Source organism: Panthera leo, chromosome D3 (assembly GCF_018350215.1).
Source record: "Panthera leo isolate Ple1 chromosome D3, P.leo_Ple1_pat1.1, whole genome shotgun sequence".
Lineage (NCBI taxonomy): Eukaryota > Metazoa > Chordata > Mammalia > Carnivora > Felidae > Panthera > Panthera leo.
Window position 1 is genome coordinate 48,897,240 of NC_056690.1, and position 20,879 is coordinate 48,918,118.

Sequence of the window (20,879 nt, forward strand, 5' to 3'; positions counted from 1 at the left end):
AAGTTACTATTACCACTGTCTTTGGAATAGTTGTAAATTTGCATGCTATTTGACTCACAAAGGAAGCTAAACATATTCATTACAAAAGCTTTTCTTGGCCCATCAGTTTTCTTACTAAAATATTCTTTTTCAAACCTTATTTTTAATATACATTTTTAAAATTTGTGTCGTGAAGTATATCTTACAAAAGAACAAGTACAGTGTATCCAAAGTATTCTTCTGCTCAGTTTGCAAAATGGTGGCCTTGGGGTAGATTTGATCTATAAAGGCATTCTCTGTGACTCATACAGTGTTTCCCGTGTTTTAATTTACAAAAATCTATATTTCCACCTCCTTTGAAAAATCAGAAGATCTGGAATCATTAGGTACCTCCTTGTGTATGGTAATCCACTGGAGCCATCCAGTGCCTGTTCACTTTAGATGTGGGGGCATAAATTTACCTTCCCTTGTCTGAACCCTTCAAGTATTGACGTTTGTGACCCTCTGCCTTCAAGTAAATATTTATCTTGGGTGATGAACAGTAAAAGAGTAAAGTACTGGACATTCTCTTACCTGTTTGTTTTTTTTTAAAGCAACTTTATTGAGGCATATTTTATATATAAAATTCACCCATATTTCACCCATTTACTTTTAATATGACTGATCTTTTAATTTTTTTTTTTTAATGTTTATTTTTGAGAGAGGGAGAGACAAAGTGTGAGTGGGGGAGGAACAGAGAGAGAGGGAGACACAGAATCTGAAGCAGTCTCCAGGCTCTGAGCTATCCACACAGAGCCTGGCACGGGGCTCGAACTCATGAGCCGTGAGATCACAACCTGAGCCAAAGTTGGATGCTTAACTGACTGAGCCACCCAGGTTCGCCAACTGATTGATCTAAATTGTTTCCTCCATGAGTATCTTTAAGACCTTCTCTTAAAAATAAGATCAACATTTAACATTCTTTTAAAGCCTATATTTCTTAAATCCTGCATTTGAGTTAAATTTTGTTTCATTAGAATTTTGGCAACACTTTATTTAGAATTAAGGCCATTTATGGGGCGCCTGGGTGGCTCAGTCGGTTGGGCGTCCGACTTCAGCTCAGGTCACGATCTCGCGGTCCGTGAGTTCGAGCCCCGTGTGGGGCTCTGGGCTGATGATGGCCCAGAGCCTGGAGCCTGCTTCTGATTCTGTGTCTCCCTCTCTCTCTGACCCTCCCCCATTCATGCTCTGTCTCTCTCTGTCTCAAAAATAAATAAACATTAAAAAAAAAAAAAAAAAAAGAATTAAGGCCATTTATACCAAGTATGTCATATGTCATAGTTGCAGCAAAGAATGCATGTAATATTAGGGCATATTCTTCAGAAAAATATGGAACCAAGATCTCAGATTAAGTTGGACTTTCTCTCTATCCCTAGTTGTATAATGAACTAACTTAAGTATTTATAAAAGTCTGAGCTTAGTAAGACTCCATGATTCTGCATGAAATAAAATATAGTATGTCATATGTTAATACATGACATGGTAGCTAGTTTTTGTTTGATTGTTGTTTGCGTTGTTATCTTTTCAGGCATTTTTTGGGCTCCCTGAACTGAAATGACTTTTTTTTTTCATGTAGGCATGATTTACATCTGATATCAGTACCTTTTTCTCTGACTTTTTAACCACTTCTGAGTATTTTCATGTGCATTTCAGTTGTGTTGCATTGGTGCATTTGCTTTTTTACTGAAGTTGGTTCACAAGTTGAAAATTGGTCCTCAGTAGAATGGTTTTGCCATATTTTTCTTTTGGAAAACATTGAGAGACCGCTGTGCCGGCAGGCAACCTAGAGTGTCTGCCACCATATTCTTGAACGCTGGCTAGTGGGTGAGCAGAACAGGCACAAGAGTGATAGGGTTAGCATTTATGTCTACTTGGCACATTGAATATTTGTGGGAAGGAAATACTCCCTAGGAACTCATTTTAAGACTTTTGACTTTGTTGGTAAACCGTGAGAGCAATTTTAATGGCAACTCTTCTTTAATAATGCCAGGTCGAGGGGCGCCTGGGTGACTCAAGTCGGTTGAGCGTTCCGACCTCGGCTCAGGTCATGATCTCACAGTTCGTGGGTTTGAGCACCGCATCAGGCTCTGTGCTGACCTCTTGCTCAGAGCCTGGAGCCTGCTTCAGATTCTGTGTCTCCTTCTCTCTCTGCCCCTCACCTACTCACGCTTTGTCTCACTCTGTTTCTCAAAAATAAATAAATGTAAATAAAAAATTTAATAATGCCAGGTCGACACCTTACTAAGTTTTCTTATTGTAGGTGGTATTGACACAGTATTGCCCTGGCTGCGTCTCTAATCTTGCCTCTTACCAGTTGTGTGGCCTTGGGCAAATTATTTAACTTCTCTGTGCCTTCGTCTCCTCATCTGGAAAATAAAAGGCTATGAGGAAAATGAAAACATTTATTTCTGTGCTAAATCTGTAGATGTTATAGGTCATACTGTCGATCTAGCTTTGTGTCCTTTTTCTACCACTGGAGATGCTGAAAGAAGAGAAACAACTTAGAATAAAATGTCACTTTTGAGGTTCATCCTTCAAAGTGACATTGAGGCTGTGTTTCTCATTTCCTCTTACTGCATTTGGATTTGTTTAAAACAATTTCAATTTGTCATCTTTAGGGGTGAAATGAAATACCCTTTTAATATCATTCCTTGCACCGGCCCTGTACACGATAAGGTAGGTTGGAAGAAGAATTGCCATAATTCTACATAAGCTGCTTAGCACTTTCAAAGCTAGTATTGAAATGTTACCTGTGAGGTTTAGGCTGTGGGACTGATAACTTTTCCTGTTTGTAATTGTAACAGGCTTTGCCTGAAGATGAGTGGCTTCTTGATGAATCTATCTTAGGCCTCCACTTCCCTAAACAGAAGTATAAAGTCATTGTACTGAGTTGGCTTCAAAGAACCTTTAAACTTGCAGATGGAGGGGTACCGGGGTGGCTCCGTTGGTTAAGCATCCGACTTCAGCTCAGGTCATGAGTTTAAGCCCCGCGTTGGGCTCTGTGCTGACAGCTCAGAGCCTGGAGCCTGGTTCGGATTCTGTATCTCCGTCTCACTCTGCCCCTCCCCAACTTGCACTCTGTCTCTCTCAAAAATAAACATTAAATTTTTTTTTAAATAATAAACTTGCAAATGGCAATACAAATATCTCACTGGGTACTTCCCAGTAATGTTAATTCCCATAGAAATAGACAGTGGTTGCCTCTAACACAGAGAAGAGCAAGACAATTGAATAAATGGTACATTGTGTCATTTCCATGCCTTCTGCCATTATCAAAAAGCCTGTGGTGCTGGGCTAGACCCCAGTCAAGGAACAATTCAAGTGTTGTTATTGATGTGTATTAGTTTCCTAGGGCTACCATAACAAATTGCCACAAACTAGGTGGCTTCAAACAACAGGAACGTATTTTCTCACAGTTCTGGAGGCCAGAAGTCTGAAATCAAGGTGTTGGCAGGGCCACCCTCCCTCCATAGGCCCTAGGAGAGAACTTTCCTTGCCTTTCCGGCTTCTGGTGGCTTTTGCTGTTCCTTGGTTGTGGCAGCAAAACACCAGTGTCTGCTTTTGTCCTCGCATGGCCTCTGTGTCCTCCACGTCCTTTTCTTATAAAGACACCTGGTCATTGACTTTAGGGCTCACTCCAATTCAGTATGATCTCATCTTGGCTTTTAACTAACATCCGCAAAGACCCTATTTCCAAACAGGGTGACATTGTGAGGTTCCAGGTGGACATGGACTTGGGAATGGGGGGGCGGGGGATGACACTATTCAGCCCACTGCAGGAGCATCCTTTATATATTCCTGATACTTTTATTTTCTGCCTCTGATTTCAAGAGCAGTGAAAAATTAATGGTTGCTAACATGGAAGGGGTTGACCTTATATCTCTTTACACTGGAAACTTATGATCTTGAGTTCTGTCAAGATGCCGATCCTGACCTTTCCTCCTTTTCTCTTCCCCTTTAGACAAAGCTTTTGGTGCTGTCCTAGTTTTACCATAGTGTGTTCAGGTGAATCTGTTTTGTATATTATTGGGGAAGGAAAGTAAGGAGCAAAGTCCAGAATTCCTGCAGGAGAGATGCGTCATCAAGGAGAGACTTCGAACTTGGGGAAATGTCAAGAATAGCTTTTTTTTTTTTTTAATTTTTAACGTTCATTTATTTTTGAGAGAGAGAGAGAGAGAGCATGGGCAGGGAGAAGCAGAGAGAGGGACAGAATCTGACGCAGGCTCCAGGCTCTGAGCTGTGAGCACAGAGCCTGACGTGGGGCTCCAACTCAGGAACCGTGAGATCATGACCTGAGTGGAAGACGCTCAACCACCTGAGCCACCCAGGCTCCCTGAGAAACGTCAGGAATAGCTGTATTGACTAATCACAGATTAAGCATTAGCCTCTGGAACTGGGAGTTGGTACCAACTTCTACACCTAGGGTCACTACAGGCGACTCAAGTTTTTATCAGATTTCTTCTGTGATAGAATACTTAAAAGGTTCTAACTAATTTTAAAAGAATGTGTATTTTGCCTACCGTAGCTTTAAAAAGTCATCTTTTGTCTTTTTCTTAAGGATTTACTAAATAAGCAAACAGTTGGCAGTGGTTTGGGGAAAAGACCCTTGGAAGTCTGCATATATTCTAGAAAGAACAACACAGAAAAGTCTACTGAATGCAGTCTGTAAAGGTCAGAAAACAGCAGGCTTTGCCTGAAATATTAGCATAGGAACAATCATTTAGCAGATTCTCAAACTTGTCTTCATGACACAGTGTCTTCAGTTATCTCAAAGGCGGACTGAAATCTCAGGTTTCCAAGATTAAGTTTTAATCCATCATTTTGAAAAATGCAGAGGCAGGCATGGGGATTAGGAGAGAAAGATATCAAATCAAGCAAAATGATAAGATGTTGCATCCTCTGTGCCATTAAATCTGTTTCAAGGTTACTGAGTGACATCAATTGCTAAGGCACAGACTAGGTTGCAAAGATGAGTGTTTGTTGAACAAGATGTTTATGTGGTCTAGTCTACCACATTTAAGTGTAAATTCACTTAGAATCAAGCCACTTATTTGCAGCCTAAGGTTCTAGATACTTCTGAGGCTATCTGAAGGTTATCCAATCCCATCTAATAAAAGAATTCCCTTCAGCATCCCTGAAACACAGGTCCTCTAATAATGCCAGTGATGGTGACCTTACTATATTATACAATCCATACTTGAATTGTCCTGTTATTTCTATGTTCTGTCTTGGCTTGATTTGAAAGCTGCCTTCCTATAACTTAGCATTTGGAGGGGGCCTGCTTTTGTTCTGTAACGTCACATAATAACAGTAGTAATTTTTTAAAAATATGTGTATTCACTTTTGAGGAAGAGAGTGCAAGTGGGGAGGGGCAGAAGGAGATGGGGACAGAGGATCTGAAGAGGGCTTTGCGCTGACATCTTTGGAGCTGACAACAGTGAGCCCAATGCGGGGCTTAAACTCATGAACCATGAGATCATGACCTGACCCAAAGTCCGACACTCAACCGAGTCACCCAGTCTCCCCTAACAGTAGTAATTTTTTGAACACTGACTATGTATAAGGTACAGGGCCAAGCTAAGCATTCTACCTGCACTATCTAAACCCACCCTCACACAGTTTCACGAGAGTCTGGCAGGGATCCATTTCCTCCTGCATACACAGCTAGACCACATCTCGAGTCTCCCTTTAGTTAAAGGTGGCCATGTGTCTGCGGTCTGACCAAAGACATGTAGGCAGAAGTAGTGTGTGATATGTTTCTGATCTGGCTCAGGACAACCTGCCATGTAGGATCTTGCATGTTCTTTCCCTTTCCACTGAGACCTCGGTAGGCTCATGATGAAGATGGCACAGCCACCAGATGTGAAGAGCCTTGGGTCACTGAATTGCGGCCCAGAGCAAAACTGCCTGTTGGCCAAGAACACCATTTCGGGCTATACATGAATGAGAAATAAACATCTAATATGTAAACCACTCCCAATGCATCTGTTCTCGCAGTTTGTAGAGCTGAATTAACACTACAGATAGCTACTGCTATTGGTATTTCTAGTTTACTGGTGAGGACACAGGTGTGTCAAGAGACAACAATTTAGTGGAAGTCACAGAGAAAGTTGTTGAGATGGGATTTGGACCTCAGTCTGTCCAACCCCAAAGCCTGCACTCTTGATTCCTACACTGAATGGGAGTTTTGGTTTTGTTGTTTTGTTTGTTAGTGCTTCAGAGCTAATCTCTGTCCCACGATGATAGCACTTTCACTATGTGAGGATAACTCCATTTCCTTTCCTACACATCACGTCCCTTTTGTAACCGAGGGGGCCAGTTCATCAATTCTCACAATGGTCATTCTAGATTTCTCAGGACTTTATTTTGATTGTTCACTTGGTGTATTCCACCATACTAAAGGCCACAGTACAATGTTGTTTGCTTGGGGCACCTGGGTGGCTCAGTCAGTTGAGTGTCTCACTCTTGATTTCAGCTCAGGTCATGGTCATGATCCCAGGGTTGTGGGATCCAGCCCCTCGTCAGGCTCCATGAGTCTGCTTAGGATTCTCTTGCTCTCTCTCCCTCTACTCCTCTCCCCTGCTCATGCTCTCTCTCTCTCTCTCTCTCTCTCCAAAATAAAAATTTAGTAAATAAACAAAAATAGAATGTGGTTCCCATTCTAAATGCAATACCACCTATCGGGCTTGAAGAGTAGGAAGGGTGGTGAGCCCCTACTATTTAGAGCAGAAGTCTGTGGTGCCGTTGGTGCAAAGTCAGACTGTGGAAACGTGAGGCTTGTGGCTAACCAATCACCCCAAGGTTTTTTATGCTCACGATTCAGAGACTAGCCAGTGGGCCAGTTCCTAGGGCCAGTTCTTACCTAGGAACTCGTTAGAAACATGGGACCTCAAACCCCACTCCTGACTTGCTGAATCAGAACCTGCATTCTAGTAAGATCCCCAGGTGATTCCTGTGCTCTTGGAAGCTGGAGAAGCACTGCTCTGATTGATTGCCTTTATCAACCTCAGGAAAAAAAACCTCACATATGTTCTGCAGTGCTTGATTTTGCTCTGGCCTGTTCAGTTTAGCCAGTTACAGTCATTTTGGATTTTGATTCTGTGATGTATTGAGGACATTTGAATTCAAGTTAATAAATCAACAATATCATTATCCCTCTCAGCCTGTGTCACCCACACGTTTCCTAAGCATGCCTTCTAGGTTCATTCAAGTTGCCCATAAATGTGTTGACCAGGACAGGGCCAGCTGTGAAACTGGGAAGCATGTTGCTGCCCTCCAACATCAGCTTATTAACTGGCACTGATTGCTCTCCATGGCCAACAGTGACTATGTCTAACTCATAGTGCCATTGCAGACTTCATAGTTTCCACGAGCAACTCTGGAGAACTTGCTCAACTATATGCACTGCCTCGCCTGTGGTTAGCCAATCTAGCAGCATCTCAAAGAAGAGCATGATCATGGTTTAGAAGATCCCCATCTGTTATGGGCTAGATTGTGTCCCCCGGGCCCTGAATTCATTATGTTGACATTCTAACCCCTAGTCTTTCAGAATGTGGCTGTATTTGCATATTGCATTGTATTTGCATAGGATCTTTAAAGGGGTGGTTAAAATGAGGTCTATAGAGTGGCCCTGATCCAATATAACTGGTGTCCTTATAAGAAGAGATTAGGACACAGACAAGTACAGAAGGAAAGCCGCTTGAGGACACAGCGAGGAGGCGGCCATCTACAAGCTAAGGAGAGGGGCCTCAAAAGAACCCAGCCCGCTGACATCTTGATCTCGGACTTCTGGTCTCCAGGATCGTGAAAACATAGATTTCTGTTGTTTTAGCCTCCCATTTTGTGGTACTTTGTTATGGCAGTCAGGCAAACTAATACACCATTCCCTCCCTCCCCTCTTCTGCCTTTACTTTCTGGCTCTGGCAGGATGAGCTGAGGCGGTACTTTGAATTGCCTGTCTGAGAAACTTAGGCATAAATGATATATTTAAAATGCCTTGGTGGTGAAGGGGCACCTGGGTGGCTCAGTCAGTTCAGTGTCTGACTTCACCTCAGGTCATGATCTTGCAGTCCGTGAGTTCAAGCCCCGCCTCAGGCTCTGTGCTAACAGCTCAGAGCCTGGAGCCTGCTTTGGATTCTGTGTCTCCCTCTCTCTGCCCCTCCCCCACTCGCGCTCTTGCCACCTCTCTCAAAAACAAACATTAAAAAGATTTTCTAAATAAATAAATAAATACATACATACATTAAAAAAAAAATGCTTCAGGGGTGTTGGCTACAGTAAAGTCCTGGGTGAAGTAGAGGATTGCCTTAAATGGAAGAATCACCACTAGGGTCACAAGGTACAGAGGAATGTTCAAGGTGTCTGCATTCATGATATTTAATCAAAGCTTACAGGAAAAGTCAATATACATCACCCTGGAGCCTGCTTCTGATGGGGCAGTGCCTCAGCCTCTCTGCCCCTGTTTTTCCTACTACTGTTTCTGCTACTGCTTTCATTCTCTATTTATAAAGTGTCTTCTTCTTGCACATTTTTGCATCTGGGCACACGATTCTCTGTGTGTCACGTTCAAACCTAAGAGAGAAGAAGTGGCTGGGTCTGTTAAATGCTCCTCCTCTTGGACACTCGTACTTGTTGGTTGTGATTTTGTGCTAAACTATCTCATAGGTGCTGGCCAGCCTGAAGGTGGCTGCTCCGGTGTCAGGTGCTAGTCCCCGGTGCAGACTGCTGTGACCAGCGTGGCAGTGTCACACATAGAAAGCAAGACAGATTTCATGCAAGGAAGTGCCCTTGACAGCGTTGTTTGGGGGAGGCGCGGGCCCGGCGAGCATGCTACACCTTGCCACTCAAAGTGTGGTCCGTGAACCAGCAGCAGCATAGGCCTCCCCAGGAACGTGTTTGGTGTAGAACATTGGCCCCTCCCCCAGAGCTGCTCAACCATAATCTCCATCATAATAAGATGCCCAGGAGATTACCAACCTTCTCACTGATTTTTAGTAAATCTGGACTTTTCTGTATATCAAGTTTGCTTAAAACTGCATGCCCCTGTAGGTCAGATTGGATCCAGGCTTAGGAGTTTTAAACCTGTAGTGAACCTTGGCCATATAGTCAGCTTTCAGAATGAGATGTTGAAACCCAGAGAGATTAGGTGATTTGCCTGACACCCCATCACGCTTGGATGCATTTAACGATGCACAATTTTCTATGAACGCTGGTAATATAAAAATATATTTTCTTAGGCAACTTGGCAATGCTGTGTCAGTTTCTGAGCCAGATACATTTGAGAACCGGGTCCAAACTTAAAGTGATGGGCAACTTTGCTACTAGCTACGTACCTTAACTGCATTCAAAGGGATCAGTGCATTGGAGGGTTGGAGAAAAGTTACAAGGACTGTTTGCCAAAGAGAAGCATCATCATTCTTCCAGTTAGAGGGGCCAACCCTTGGCAGTGCATTCTATCTGGTCTTCCTCTCTTAGGAAAGATTATTAGACATGTCTCATTTCTTTTTTTTTTTTTTTTTAACTTTTATTTATTTTTGAGAGACAGAGCGCGTGCTTGCGTGCATGAGTGGGGGACGGACAGAGAGAGAGGGAGACACAGAATCTGAAGCAGGTTCCAGGCTCTGAGCTGTCAGCATAGAGCCTGACAGGGCTCGAACCCATGAACCGTGAGATCATGACCTGAGCCGAAATCAAGAGTGGGAAGCTTAGCCGACTGAGCTACCCAGGCACCCCAAGCCCATCCCATTTCTAAGAAAATTCTCCCACATCTTTTACATTTCAAATTTTCATTTTGACTCACTTCACAATGCCTTTGGCCCATACAAGTTTTTAATCTAAAAAGACACTATAATAATAAAAGTAACTAGTAGCAGCACTGATAACAGTAATAGTAACTACAGCACTTTAGGCCTAACTACCTAAAAGAGCTGTGTATGTTACATTGATACTACGATTCTGAAAAAATGTACCATTACAATCCTGGGGGTTTCCCTCAGTGAATTTCCCATTTGATGAATAAATCGATCTTATATCTTATTTTATTAATTTTTAAAATACTTTTAAAGTTTATTTACCTTGGGGGCACCTGGGTAGCTCAGTCAGTTAAGCGTCTAACTCTTGATTTCAGTTCAGGTCATGATCTCACGGTCCTGGGATCGAGCCCTGTGTCGGGCTCTGCACTGGGTGTGGAGACTGCTTCAGATTTTCTTTCTCTCTCTCTCCCCCTCTGTCTCTCCCCCGCTCACACACACTCTCTCTTTCCCTCTAAAAAAATAAAAAAATAAAGTTTATTTATTTTTGAGAGAGAGCACATGCAGGGGAGGGGCATAGAGAGGAAGAGACAGAATCCCAAGCAGGGTCTGCACCATCATCACAGAGCCCAAGTCAGGGTTCGATCTCACAAACCATGAGATCGTGACCCGAGCCGAAATCAAGAGTCGGACTTTAACTGACTGAGCCACCCAGGTGCCCCTCGATCTTCTATTTTGAAATATTTTTCTTAGGCTTTGTAATGGTCATTGTTCATTCAGTACTTACCTGTAGAGTATCCACTTTAGAGAGCTTTTGAGGTGGTGGAACTATACACATGAATACTCAAGAGAATTTTAGAGAGCTTGTAACAAGCACATTATGATGAGGAAAATAACGTCCACAAAACGTGGATGGCAAAGCAGAAACCGGAACCCAGGGAGACAGTCAAAAGGCCAGCCAAGCGCCCCTACTGCTGTGAGCCTGGGCTTGGGAGTTGCCTGACAGCCTGGCATTTGCTTGGGGGACCTGGCAAAATACTTACACCAGTTCACCAGTGACAGGTCTTACTTAGCTTTGGCTCTTGCTTCCTGGTGTATAGGTTTCTGCTTTGTAAGTTGGATACACTTCAATTCTATCATTTTCCCTCAACGTGCAATAGTACTGTTCTTGTCTCTAGATTTCTTGTGTTCACTGGTTTTTCTATGCATCCAACATATATTTGGTGCCTACTGTACACCAAGCTGCACATTTCATAGGGCAGGAGACAGGGGGTTCCAGAACGAAGAGCACATATGCCCTGCCTCTACAAGCTCCCTGTGTCATAAGTGAGACATACAGGAGGCTGGTGATTAGAACACAATGCAGCAAAGACGGGGGATGAGCTAAGTGCTATGGGAGATTTTCAGCTATTGTTTGCATCAACCTCTGCCTTTTACTTTCTGCCTTTTCTTTCAGTTTCTTTTTCTTTTTGAAAAAGAATAGATATCAGGTAGCTTAAGGATAGGGACACTTTGTTTTATTTTATTACCACATGCCCATTGTGCCCCAAACACCATGATGGGCACACAGAAATGAACCACCAGGGGGAGACAAACCTGCAAGCAAGTAACTGTGTGGTGTGTTAAGTGCTGGGAGGGAGGATGTGCAAGGATGCACAAGCAAGGATGTGCAAGATGGGGACTTGGGACCCTTTATGCTGCGACTTGAGTCTGAGGAAGAAGGCTGTCCAAGCAAAAGGCAGAGGCGTTGTGATGTGTCTTATTCAGGGAATCCTTGGTTTAATAAGGTGGGAACAGATAGGGTGCAAAGGACAGAATGACAGCTTTTTAAGCCAAGTTAAAGGGCTCTGGGAGTTTACCAGACTATCTTGTCGGATTCCACTGGTGGCTGCATAGGGCATTGTCCCAAGCTCCCTTGACCCATAAAGCCCTTTAAATTATAATATGCTCATGGCATCTGAGAGGTGAGGCCCCCTTGAATTAGGTGCTAGAGATCCTCAGCTTTCACATAGTCTCCACTTTTGCCCACATTTTCCTCTCCTCCATTTGTTGGCTTTGGTTTTTAATATGTGGCAGGACTAATGATAAGAGACCTCACAGTGGCCCGACCTGCCTACCGGGCACCATCTCTGAGAGGATGGCCAGTGGGTGGGTCACTGCCCTGCTGCCTGAGCCAGCAGCTGAAGGGAGCCCCTACTGAGCCCCTGCTTTGTAGGAGACTCTTTCTGGGACTCCTCCTCCTTGGCAGGATTGGTGGGGATGGGTTAAGGCTAAGGACACAGCCCCGGGTTGGGGTTGGTCCACTGAGGCCCTATTTGACTTGCGTTATGGTAACAAGTGAAAGAAGTACCCCATTCACTGCAACCTTGCTTGAGGTAAAGTCCACATTGGGTTAGAGGTCTGAAGGTTGAACGAATGTCTGGGCCCTGGGGGAACTGGGGGAGCTCCGAGCCAGTAGGAGCACCCTCCCTGGGCACTTGGCACCTAGGAAGCTTCTTAGCTGTCTGCCAGGTAGCTTGAGCCTGGGGCAGGAAAGGCCAACAGAAGCTGTAATTATCATCTTTTTTAAGCTCCTCTGGAATGGAAATTCTGGAAGTCAGCAGGAGCCAAACGGGCTGGGCAGGCTGAACCTGGTGGTGGTTCTGACTGTTGGTGGCAGCACAGGCCACCTTTGAGTCACTGGCATGGTCCCTGGCCCTTCCCAACAGGCTTTCTTAGGTGGATCCTCCAACTGCACAACCCTTTTCAGGAGCCAGAGCCCCCAGGTTTGCTTGTGCCATTTAAACCACAACCTGGCTAAGCCTCTTCAAATGTGTTCTGTAATAAATAGGCCCCCCCCCCCCCCCCCCACCGCCCCGGCTTCCTAGGCACCCATCCATGTGTTCAGGAGCCTCATCAAAGCCATTCTTTCCAGGGTGTGGCTCCAACCTGGAAAGCCAGCTGCATCTCCTGCCACGGCCCCCTCTTCTTCCAAGGGGCGTGCTCACAAACCACACGTCAGAGACGTGTCAGAGGCCTCACCACTGCACAGCTCAGAAATGTGGGTCTGGAGGCCAGGACGATCAAGACATTTGTTCTGCACCTCAGTACATACCCGCTGGGACGCACCCCCAAGAAGGTCTTCAAGGAGAGGGTCACCGTGACCCTATAGTCAGCGCCAAAACTTCCAAACCAAAGTCTGGCTCGGTGCTTTGACATCAGGGACCCGCAGCTGCCATCTTCTTATCTCCACAGGGTCTACCTCCAGGTCAGGTTCGTGCGGCATCCCATGGGTCCCTGTGTTTCTCATGACTCACCCACGTGGATAGAGGAGGGAAGCCGAGGGAGGAGAGCAGCAAGGGTGATAGGGGATAGAGTGAGGAGGGCACAGAGGCAGCTCTGCCTCCCAAGCGCTCAGAGATGAGCCGCCTGTGCCCAAGTGCAGCTTACTGTCCTCTCCCGTCTCTGTGAGTTGTCAGTGCCAGCAGAGGGATGCCTGCCCAATGGGATCACTGGATGACTCAATATGCAAGTGTCCAGGGCCCAGGATAGGGTGGTGAGTTACTTAGCAAACTAAAAGGTAAGTGAACAAACACCTCATAGATACTTCCTTCCAACCCAGGACAACCTTTGTTTCAAGAATTGCAGCTTTCATTTGACCAAATACAACATCCATTCATGATTAAAAAAAAAAAAATCCCTCAACAAGTTAGGTTGAGAGGGAACATACCTCAGCATAATAAAGGTCATATAGGAAAACCCACAACTAGTATCATCCTCGGGAAAAACAGAGCTTTTCCTCTATAGTCAAGAAGACAGGATGTCCACTCTCACCATTTTTATTCAACAGAGGCCTGGAAGTTCTAGCCACAGCAATCAGACAGCAAAAAGAAATAAAAAGCATCCAAATCAGCAAGGAGGAAGTAAAACTGTCACTATTTGCAGATGACATGATATAACATAGAAAACCTAAAAGACTCCAGCAAATAACTGCTAGAACGGATAAATGAATTCAGTAAAGTCACAGGATACAAAAATTAACGTGCAGAAATCTGTCGCATCTCTCTATACACCAATAATGAAGTGGCAGAAAGAGAAATTCTGGAATCAATCCCATTTACAACTGCACCAAAACCAGTAAGAAAGATACCTAGGAATAAACCTACCCAAAGAGGTGAAACACCTGTAGTTTGAAAACTATAAAACACTGATGAAAGAAATTGAAGACAACACAAAGAAAGGGAAAGACATTCCATGCTCACAGATTGGAAGAACAAACATTTTTCGATGTCTATAGTGCCTAAAGCAATCTACACATTTAATGCAATCCCTATCAAAACACCACCAGCATTTTTCACAGAGCTGGAACACACAATCCTAAAATTTGTATGAAACCACATAAGACCCCAAATAGCCAAAGCAGCCTTGAAAAAGAAAAGCAAAGCTGGAGGCATCGCAATTCCGGACTTCAAGAATTATTACAAAGCTGTAGTGATGAAGACAGTATGGTACTGGCACAAAAACAGACACATAGATCAATGGAACAGAATAGAAAACCCAGAAATGGACTCATAACTCTATAGTCAATTACTCTTTGACAAAGCAAGAAAGAATATCCAATGGGAAAAAGATTGTCTCTTCAACAAATGGTGTTGGGAGAAATGGACAGCAACATGCAAAAGAATAAAACTTTCTTATGCCACACACAAAAATAAATTCAAAATGGATTAAAGACCTAAGTGTGAGGCCTGAAACCATCAAAATCCTAGAGGAGAACACAGGCCGTAACTTCTTTGACATTGGCTATAACAACTTCTTTCTAGATATGTCTCCTGAGGCGAGGAAAACAAAAGCAAAAATAAACTATTGGGGGCTACCTGGCTGGCTCAGTGGGTAGAGCATGCGACTCTTGATCTCAGGGTTGTGAGTTCAAGCCCCACATTGGGTGTGGAGCCTACTTAAAAAAAAATAAAATAAACTATTGGAACTATATAAAAAATAAAGAGCTTCTGCACAATGAGGGAAGCAATCAACAAAACTAAAAAGCAACCTAAAAAAAAAAACAAAACAAAAACTAAAAGGCAGCCTATGAAATACAAGAAGATATTTGCAGGTATCGTCTAACCCAATAGAGGGTTAGTATCCAAAATATATAAAGAACCTCTCATACTCAATACCCAAAAAATGAATAATCCAATTAAATCATGGGCAGAAGACATGAATAGACATTTTTCCAAAGAAGATATACAGATGACCAACAGACACATGAAAAAATGCTCATCATTACTTATCAGGGAAATGCAGAACAAAACTGCAGTGAGATATCACCTTACACCTGTCAGAATGGCTAAAATCAACAACCCAAGAAACAACAGCTTTTGGCAAGTGTGTGGTGAAAGGGAAGCCCTCTTGCACTGTTGGTGGGAATGCAAACTGGTGCAGCCACTGTGGAAGACAGTATGGAGGCTCCCCAAAAAATTAAAAATAGAACTACCCTACAATCCAGCAATTGAACTACTAGGTATTTACCCAAAGAATACAGAAATACTAATTCAAAAGGATACATGCACCCCAATGTCTAGAGCACATTATCTATAATAGTCAAATTATGGAAACAGCCCATAGGTCCATCAATTGATGAACAGATAAAGAAGAGTGCTGTGTATATATATATTGGAATATTACTGAATCATTAAAAAGATGAAATCTTGCCATTTGCAACAGCATGGATGGAGCTAGAGAGTATTATGCTAAGTGAAATAAGTCAGAGAAAGACAAATACCAATATAATTTCACTTATATGTGGCATTTAAGAAACAAAACAAGCAAAGGGGGAAAAAAGAGGCAAACCAAGAAACAGACTCTTAACTAATGGTTACCACAGGGGAGGTGGGTGGGGGGATGAGTTACATAGGTGACGGGGATTAAGGAATGCACTTGTCATGATACAGGCTGAGTGACGTAGAGAAGTGTTGAATGAATCACTGTACTTTGCACCTGAAACTAATATTATGCTGTATGTTAACTAACTGGAATTTAAATAAAAACTTAAAAAAAAAAAAAAAAAGACTTGCAGCTTTAGGGAAGTTTGATGGAAAAGAATTGTGAAATCTTCCCTGGCAGGAAGTATGGAGTTTGGAAATCTGTCTTATGAGGCCAATCAGTGAGTCTGCGCAGGAAAGAACAGAACGTGGGGGTTCGCTGCCCCTGCACTGCCCCTCTGCAAGCTCACTCATGTCCACTGCCAAACCTCTTCAGGGTCTAAACAAATAAGATCGAATGCAATATATGAAACAGAACCACGGGAGTGTCTTTTCATCCTGGATTGAACAATTTCAAACTTTCATCTGATGTTTTTTTCAGGGAAGTAGAAGGGGAAAGTCTTAACTCTTAATAAGAAAACAGATCTCGGCGTCTTTTGTAGAGCCCAGGGCTCCCGGTACTGGACCTCGAGCCTTTGAGCTCTGAGAGTTTATTGTAAACATCAGTATCGCCAAAACCCACAACTGAGTGCTGTAACTGGGAAGTGGGTGGATGGGTGAGTTGTTTTTTTGTTTTTTGTTTTTAATTCAGCAAATAATGTGGCCTCCCTCTGTATCTTTACTTCTCATGGGTTCTGAATTTGCCAAGCTGGTCAGTCTCTTTTATGGGTAAATATGTGCCCATTTTATTAAAACAAAAGCCTCTTAAAATGCAGATGGTATGCTTCCTGCTTGCTAGCCCTCACAGATTCCTTGTTGCAACCGAAGCGGGCGTGTTACTTTGATAGTGGTATGAAATAACCTTAACTTTGCCTGGGGATATTTATAACAAAACATGCAGAATTATTGCACCATAAAGCCTGCTTCACTGATTCTTGCTGATTAAAAACTTTTTTTTTTAAGGCTAATGTAATAAAAACCAAAAAGACCCAACAGCTGGAGATCTGAAGACAGCCCAACTGGAGCCACACAGGCTCCCCCTCTGCCCTTGGATTCAAGCCCTGCGCCTGGAGAAGCCAGACCAGCTCCACAGGCCCCTTCCCGGTGCTTCATGCATCACCTACCTTCCCGCCCCAAGCTGAGGCAAGAATGAATGGCCTGGGAGGGATGGGCTTGTCTTTCTGCCATGCTGGAGGTCAGTGCCAAGTTTTGCTTCAGAAAAAACTGAGGCAGAGCCATCCTGGTATTAGGTGAGGCCAACGTATTCCACCCTGTCCCCTGGAAGACAGGCCAAACAGGACGGAGGCATTTTTAATTGATGCTAGGACCATGTAAGGATAAGAAGTTGACAGGAACTGACATAACTCTTTATTCTTCCTTCCAAGGTGCCCATTTATCAGGCACATCCTCAAGGGCACTGTGAAATCAGGCCCAGTGGGTTTTTACCTCTTGGCTGTTGGCCAAAATCAAACTGGTTTCATCAGGCCCTGAGAGTAGACACAATAAGTATTAATTGGTGTTTTTGGTGTTAATTCTCATTTTCTTTGGGTGCTATGATGAGCTTTGCCATGAGCCTCTCCCTCTCGGTGCCTTCTTTGTCTTGGGGGCCCTAAGCAGTACCACCACACCCTGTTCTCTTTTCTCACTTCACCCTGTCCTTCTCTAACCCCTCCCCTGGCACACACACACATTCACACATACATAATCCTCAATCCAACGAGGTCAGATGTCCCTGCATCTAGCTCAGGTGGAAAACTTGTTTTACAACAAAGAAAACACATTTTATTGAGAAGTGGCGAAGAATATTGCTACACATTCTTCCCAAGTCCTGCCTGACTCAAGACTTGGGCTGAGTAGGAACTGATATCCTATAGAGGCACATCTAGCTACATCACTCACCCATCCAGAGTGATTCTTACCAGCTGTTGTTGTTCATTAGATTAAAGAGAATAAAAAGTCTAATGATTCAGGAAACAGTCATGTACCCAACACCTACTTAAAATGAAAGATCACAGGGCACCTGGGTGGCTCAGTCATTTAAACATCTGACTCAACTTTGGCTCAGGTCATGATCTCACGGTTCTGTGAGTTCAAGCCCCGCATCAGGCTTCGCGCTGATGGTATGGAGCCTGTGTGGGATTCTCTCTCTGCCTCTCTCTCTCAAAATAAATAAATAGACTTAAAATAAAATAAAATAAATACAATAAAAGGTCATTTCTCTTACCTTTGAGATCTCTTGTGTGCCCTTCTTGTTCCATCTCCTCTCTCCTCTTTGACGTAATTAATCATCCTGAGTTGTGTGTTCACCATTTCCTTGGTTTTCTATATATTTTCACATATACTGATATTTCTAACTAGAAGAGTCAGTTTGTATGTTTCTGGACTTTACATGATGGAATAATAGTCTTCTACATTTTGGCTCAGGAGCCAACATCAGGCTCCTGAGAAGGATCATTGTGGCTGCTGCTGTGATTCATTCAGTTTCTCTCCTGCATGGAGTCCCATTGTGTGGAGATACTGATTCTGATGGCCATTTACCTGGTTTTCAGGTTTTTACTCTTACAGACTTCTCTGCTATGCTATGTACATCCTAGAAATGTCTCCTTACCAAGCAAGACTTCCTCTGGAAGTGAAATTACTGACTTCCAGGCTATGTACATTTTCAGTTTTCCAAAGTGGCTAGGTCAGTTTCCAGTCTACCCCAGAGTGTAAATGAGTACCATTCATTTGTTTCCTTCCAACACTTGATTCTGTTTTAAATGTTTGCCAGTCTGGTGGGCAGGAAGTGATCGCTGGCTGTGGTTTTGAGTTGAATTCTGTTGTTTAATGAAGATGGGTATCTTTTAATATGCAAATTAGCCATTGTGCCACATGTCTTCAAATATTTTGCCTCTTTTTCTTAAAGGATTTATAGGTGTTCTTTATATATTTTGGATATCAATCTTTAAGCAATTATGTATGTTGCAAATATATACTCCCATTTTTGACTTATTATTTCCACTCTATGGTGTCTTTTGATGAACGGAAGTTGTTAATTTTAACTGTTCAATTCTTAAATATTTCCCTTTAGAATTTGTATAATTGTGGGCGCCTGGGTGGCTCAGTCAGTTAAGTGTCTGACTTCGGCTCAGGTCATGATCTCCCAGCTTGTGAGTTCGAGCCCCACGTCAGGCTCTGTGCTGACAGCTTGGAGCCTGGAGCCTGCTCTGGATTCTGTGTCTCCCTCTCTCTCTGCCCCTCCCCTGCTTGCACTCTGTCTCTCTCAAAAATAAATGAAAACGTTAGAAAAAAAATTTTTTTTTTAAATTATTTTTTTAACGTTTTATTTATTTTTGAGACAGAGAGAGACAGAGCATGAACGGGGGAGGGGCAGAGAGAGAGGGAGACACAGAATCGGAAGCAGGCTCCAGGCTCTGAGCCATCAGCCCAGAGCCCGACGCGGGGCTCGAACTCACGGACCGTGAGATCATGACCTGAGCCAAAGTCGGACGCTTAACCGACTGAGCCACCCAGGCACCCCAGAAAAAAATTTTTTTAAAAACGTATAATTGTGTCTGGTTTTAGAATCCTTCTCTACTACATACAAGTTCATAAAGAGAGTCTTCTATCTCGTCTTCTGAAAGTTTTAGTTTTATCTTCATACTTAGCTCTAAAGCCCACCTGAAATTGATTTTTTTTTAAAATTGTTTTTTTTAAATGGTGTGAGTTGAATAGTTCAATTTTCATTTTTCCCTTATATGGATAAACTGTTGTTCTACAAATCTATTGAATAATTCATCCATTCTCATTGATTTGTAATGCTGCCAATTTCGTATATATGTATTGGTTTCTATGAGGCTCTCAATTCTGTTGGTCAGTTTGCCTGCTCCATTCCTGCACGTTTTATTTACTATGGCTCAAGTAAATATTGATACTTTTTGATGCAAATTCTGCACCCTTCCCTGCTGGTCTTCTTCAAGAGTGTCTTGGCTACCAAGCTGTTCTGGTCCCCTTGCACTTCCTTATAAATTTTAGAACCAGCTTGTCAAGTTCCACGAAAACTCTGTTGGTATGTTGACTAGGATTAAATGGAATCTGTAGATAAATTTGGGAAAAGTTGGTATCTTTACTGATTACAAATTTTTGACACTACTTTAAAGTGTATTTTTAAATATTTATTTATTTATTTATTTTGAGAGAGAGTACACATGAGCATGAGTTGGGGAGGAGCAGAGAGAGAGAATCCCAGGCACACTCCCGGAATCATGACCTCACCCAAAACCTAGACGCCCCTTAAGTTGTATTTTTAAAACAGAGTTTCCAGCGTTTGTTTTTGTCAGATGAAAATGCAAGTGAACTTAGTTTATTAACTTTATATCCAGCACCTTACTAAAATCCCATCAATACTAATACTACTTTATATAGATTTTTTAGGATTGTTTTTTTTTAATAATTTTTTTAATGTTTATTTTGGAGAGAGAGAAAGAGAGAGAGAGAGAGAGAGACAGAGCATGAGCAGGGGAGGGGCAGAGAGCGAGGGAGACACAGAATCCAGACCAGGCTCCAGGCTCCGAGCCGTCAGCGCAGGGCCTGACGTGGGACTCGAACTCACAAACTGTGAGATCATGAACTGAGTGAAAGTCAGACACTTAACTGACTGAGCCACCCAGGTGCTCCTTTAGGGTTGTTTTTGAAGATAATTGTATCATTTGCAAATAATAACAGCTTTATTTTTTCTTTTGCAATCTTTGCACTTCCTTCCTTCCTTCCTTCCTTCCTTCCTTCCTTCCTTCCTTCCCTCTTTCTCTCTCTGTCTGTCTCTTTCTTTCCTTCCCTGCACTGTTGGCTTAAATCTCAAGTCCAAAATGGATTAGAACTGGAGCACCTGTGTGGCTCAGTCGGTTAAGCAACCGACTTCAGTTTGGCTCAGGACATGATCTCACGGCTCATGAGATGGAGCCACACATCGGGCTGTATGCTGACAGCATGGAGCCTGCTTGGGATTCTGTCCTTCTCTCTCTTCTTTGCCCCTCTCCCTGCTTGCTCTCTCTTTCTCTCTCTCTCTCAAAACAAAACAAAACAAAAAACAAAGCAACAAAACACTTTAATAAAAAAATGAATTAGGATAGTGAGTGGACACATTCACCTTATACCTGATATTAAAGGGAATACATTATGTTTCACCATTAATGATGAGGTCTATAGAATGATATATAGGCTGAGAAGTTCCTTT

At 43.0% G+C, this 20,879-nt stretch overlaps 1 protein-coding gene across 2 annotated transcripts in view; it reads left to right on the plus strand.

Moving 5' to 3' along the window:
- The window catches only part of TAF4B (TATA-box binding protein associated factor 4b), a 179,024-nt gene that overhangs the window by 124,838 nt on the left and 33,307 nt on the right, over positions 1 to 20,879 (plus strand). The window lies entirely within an intron of this gene.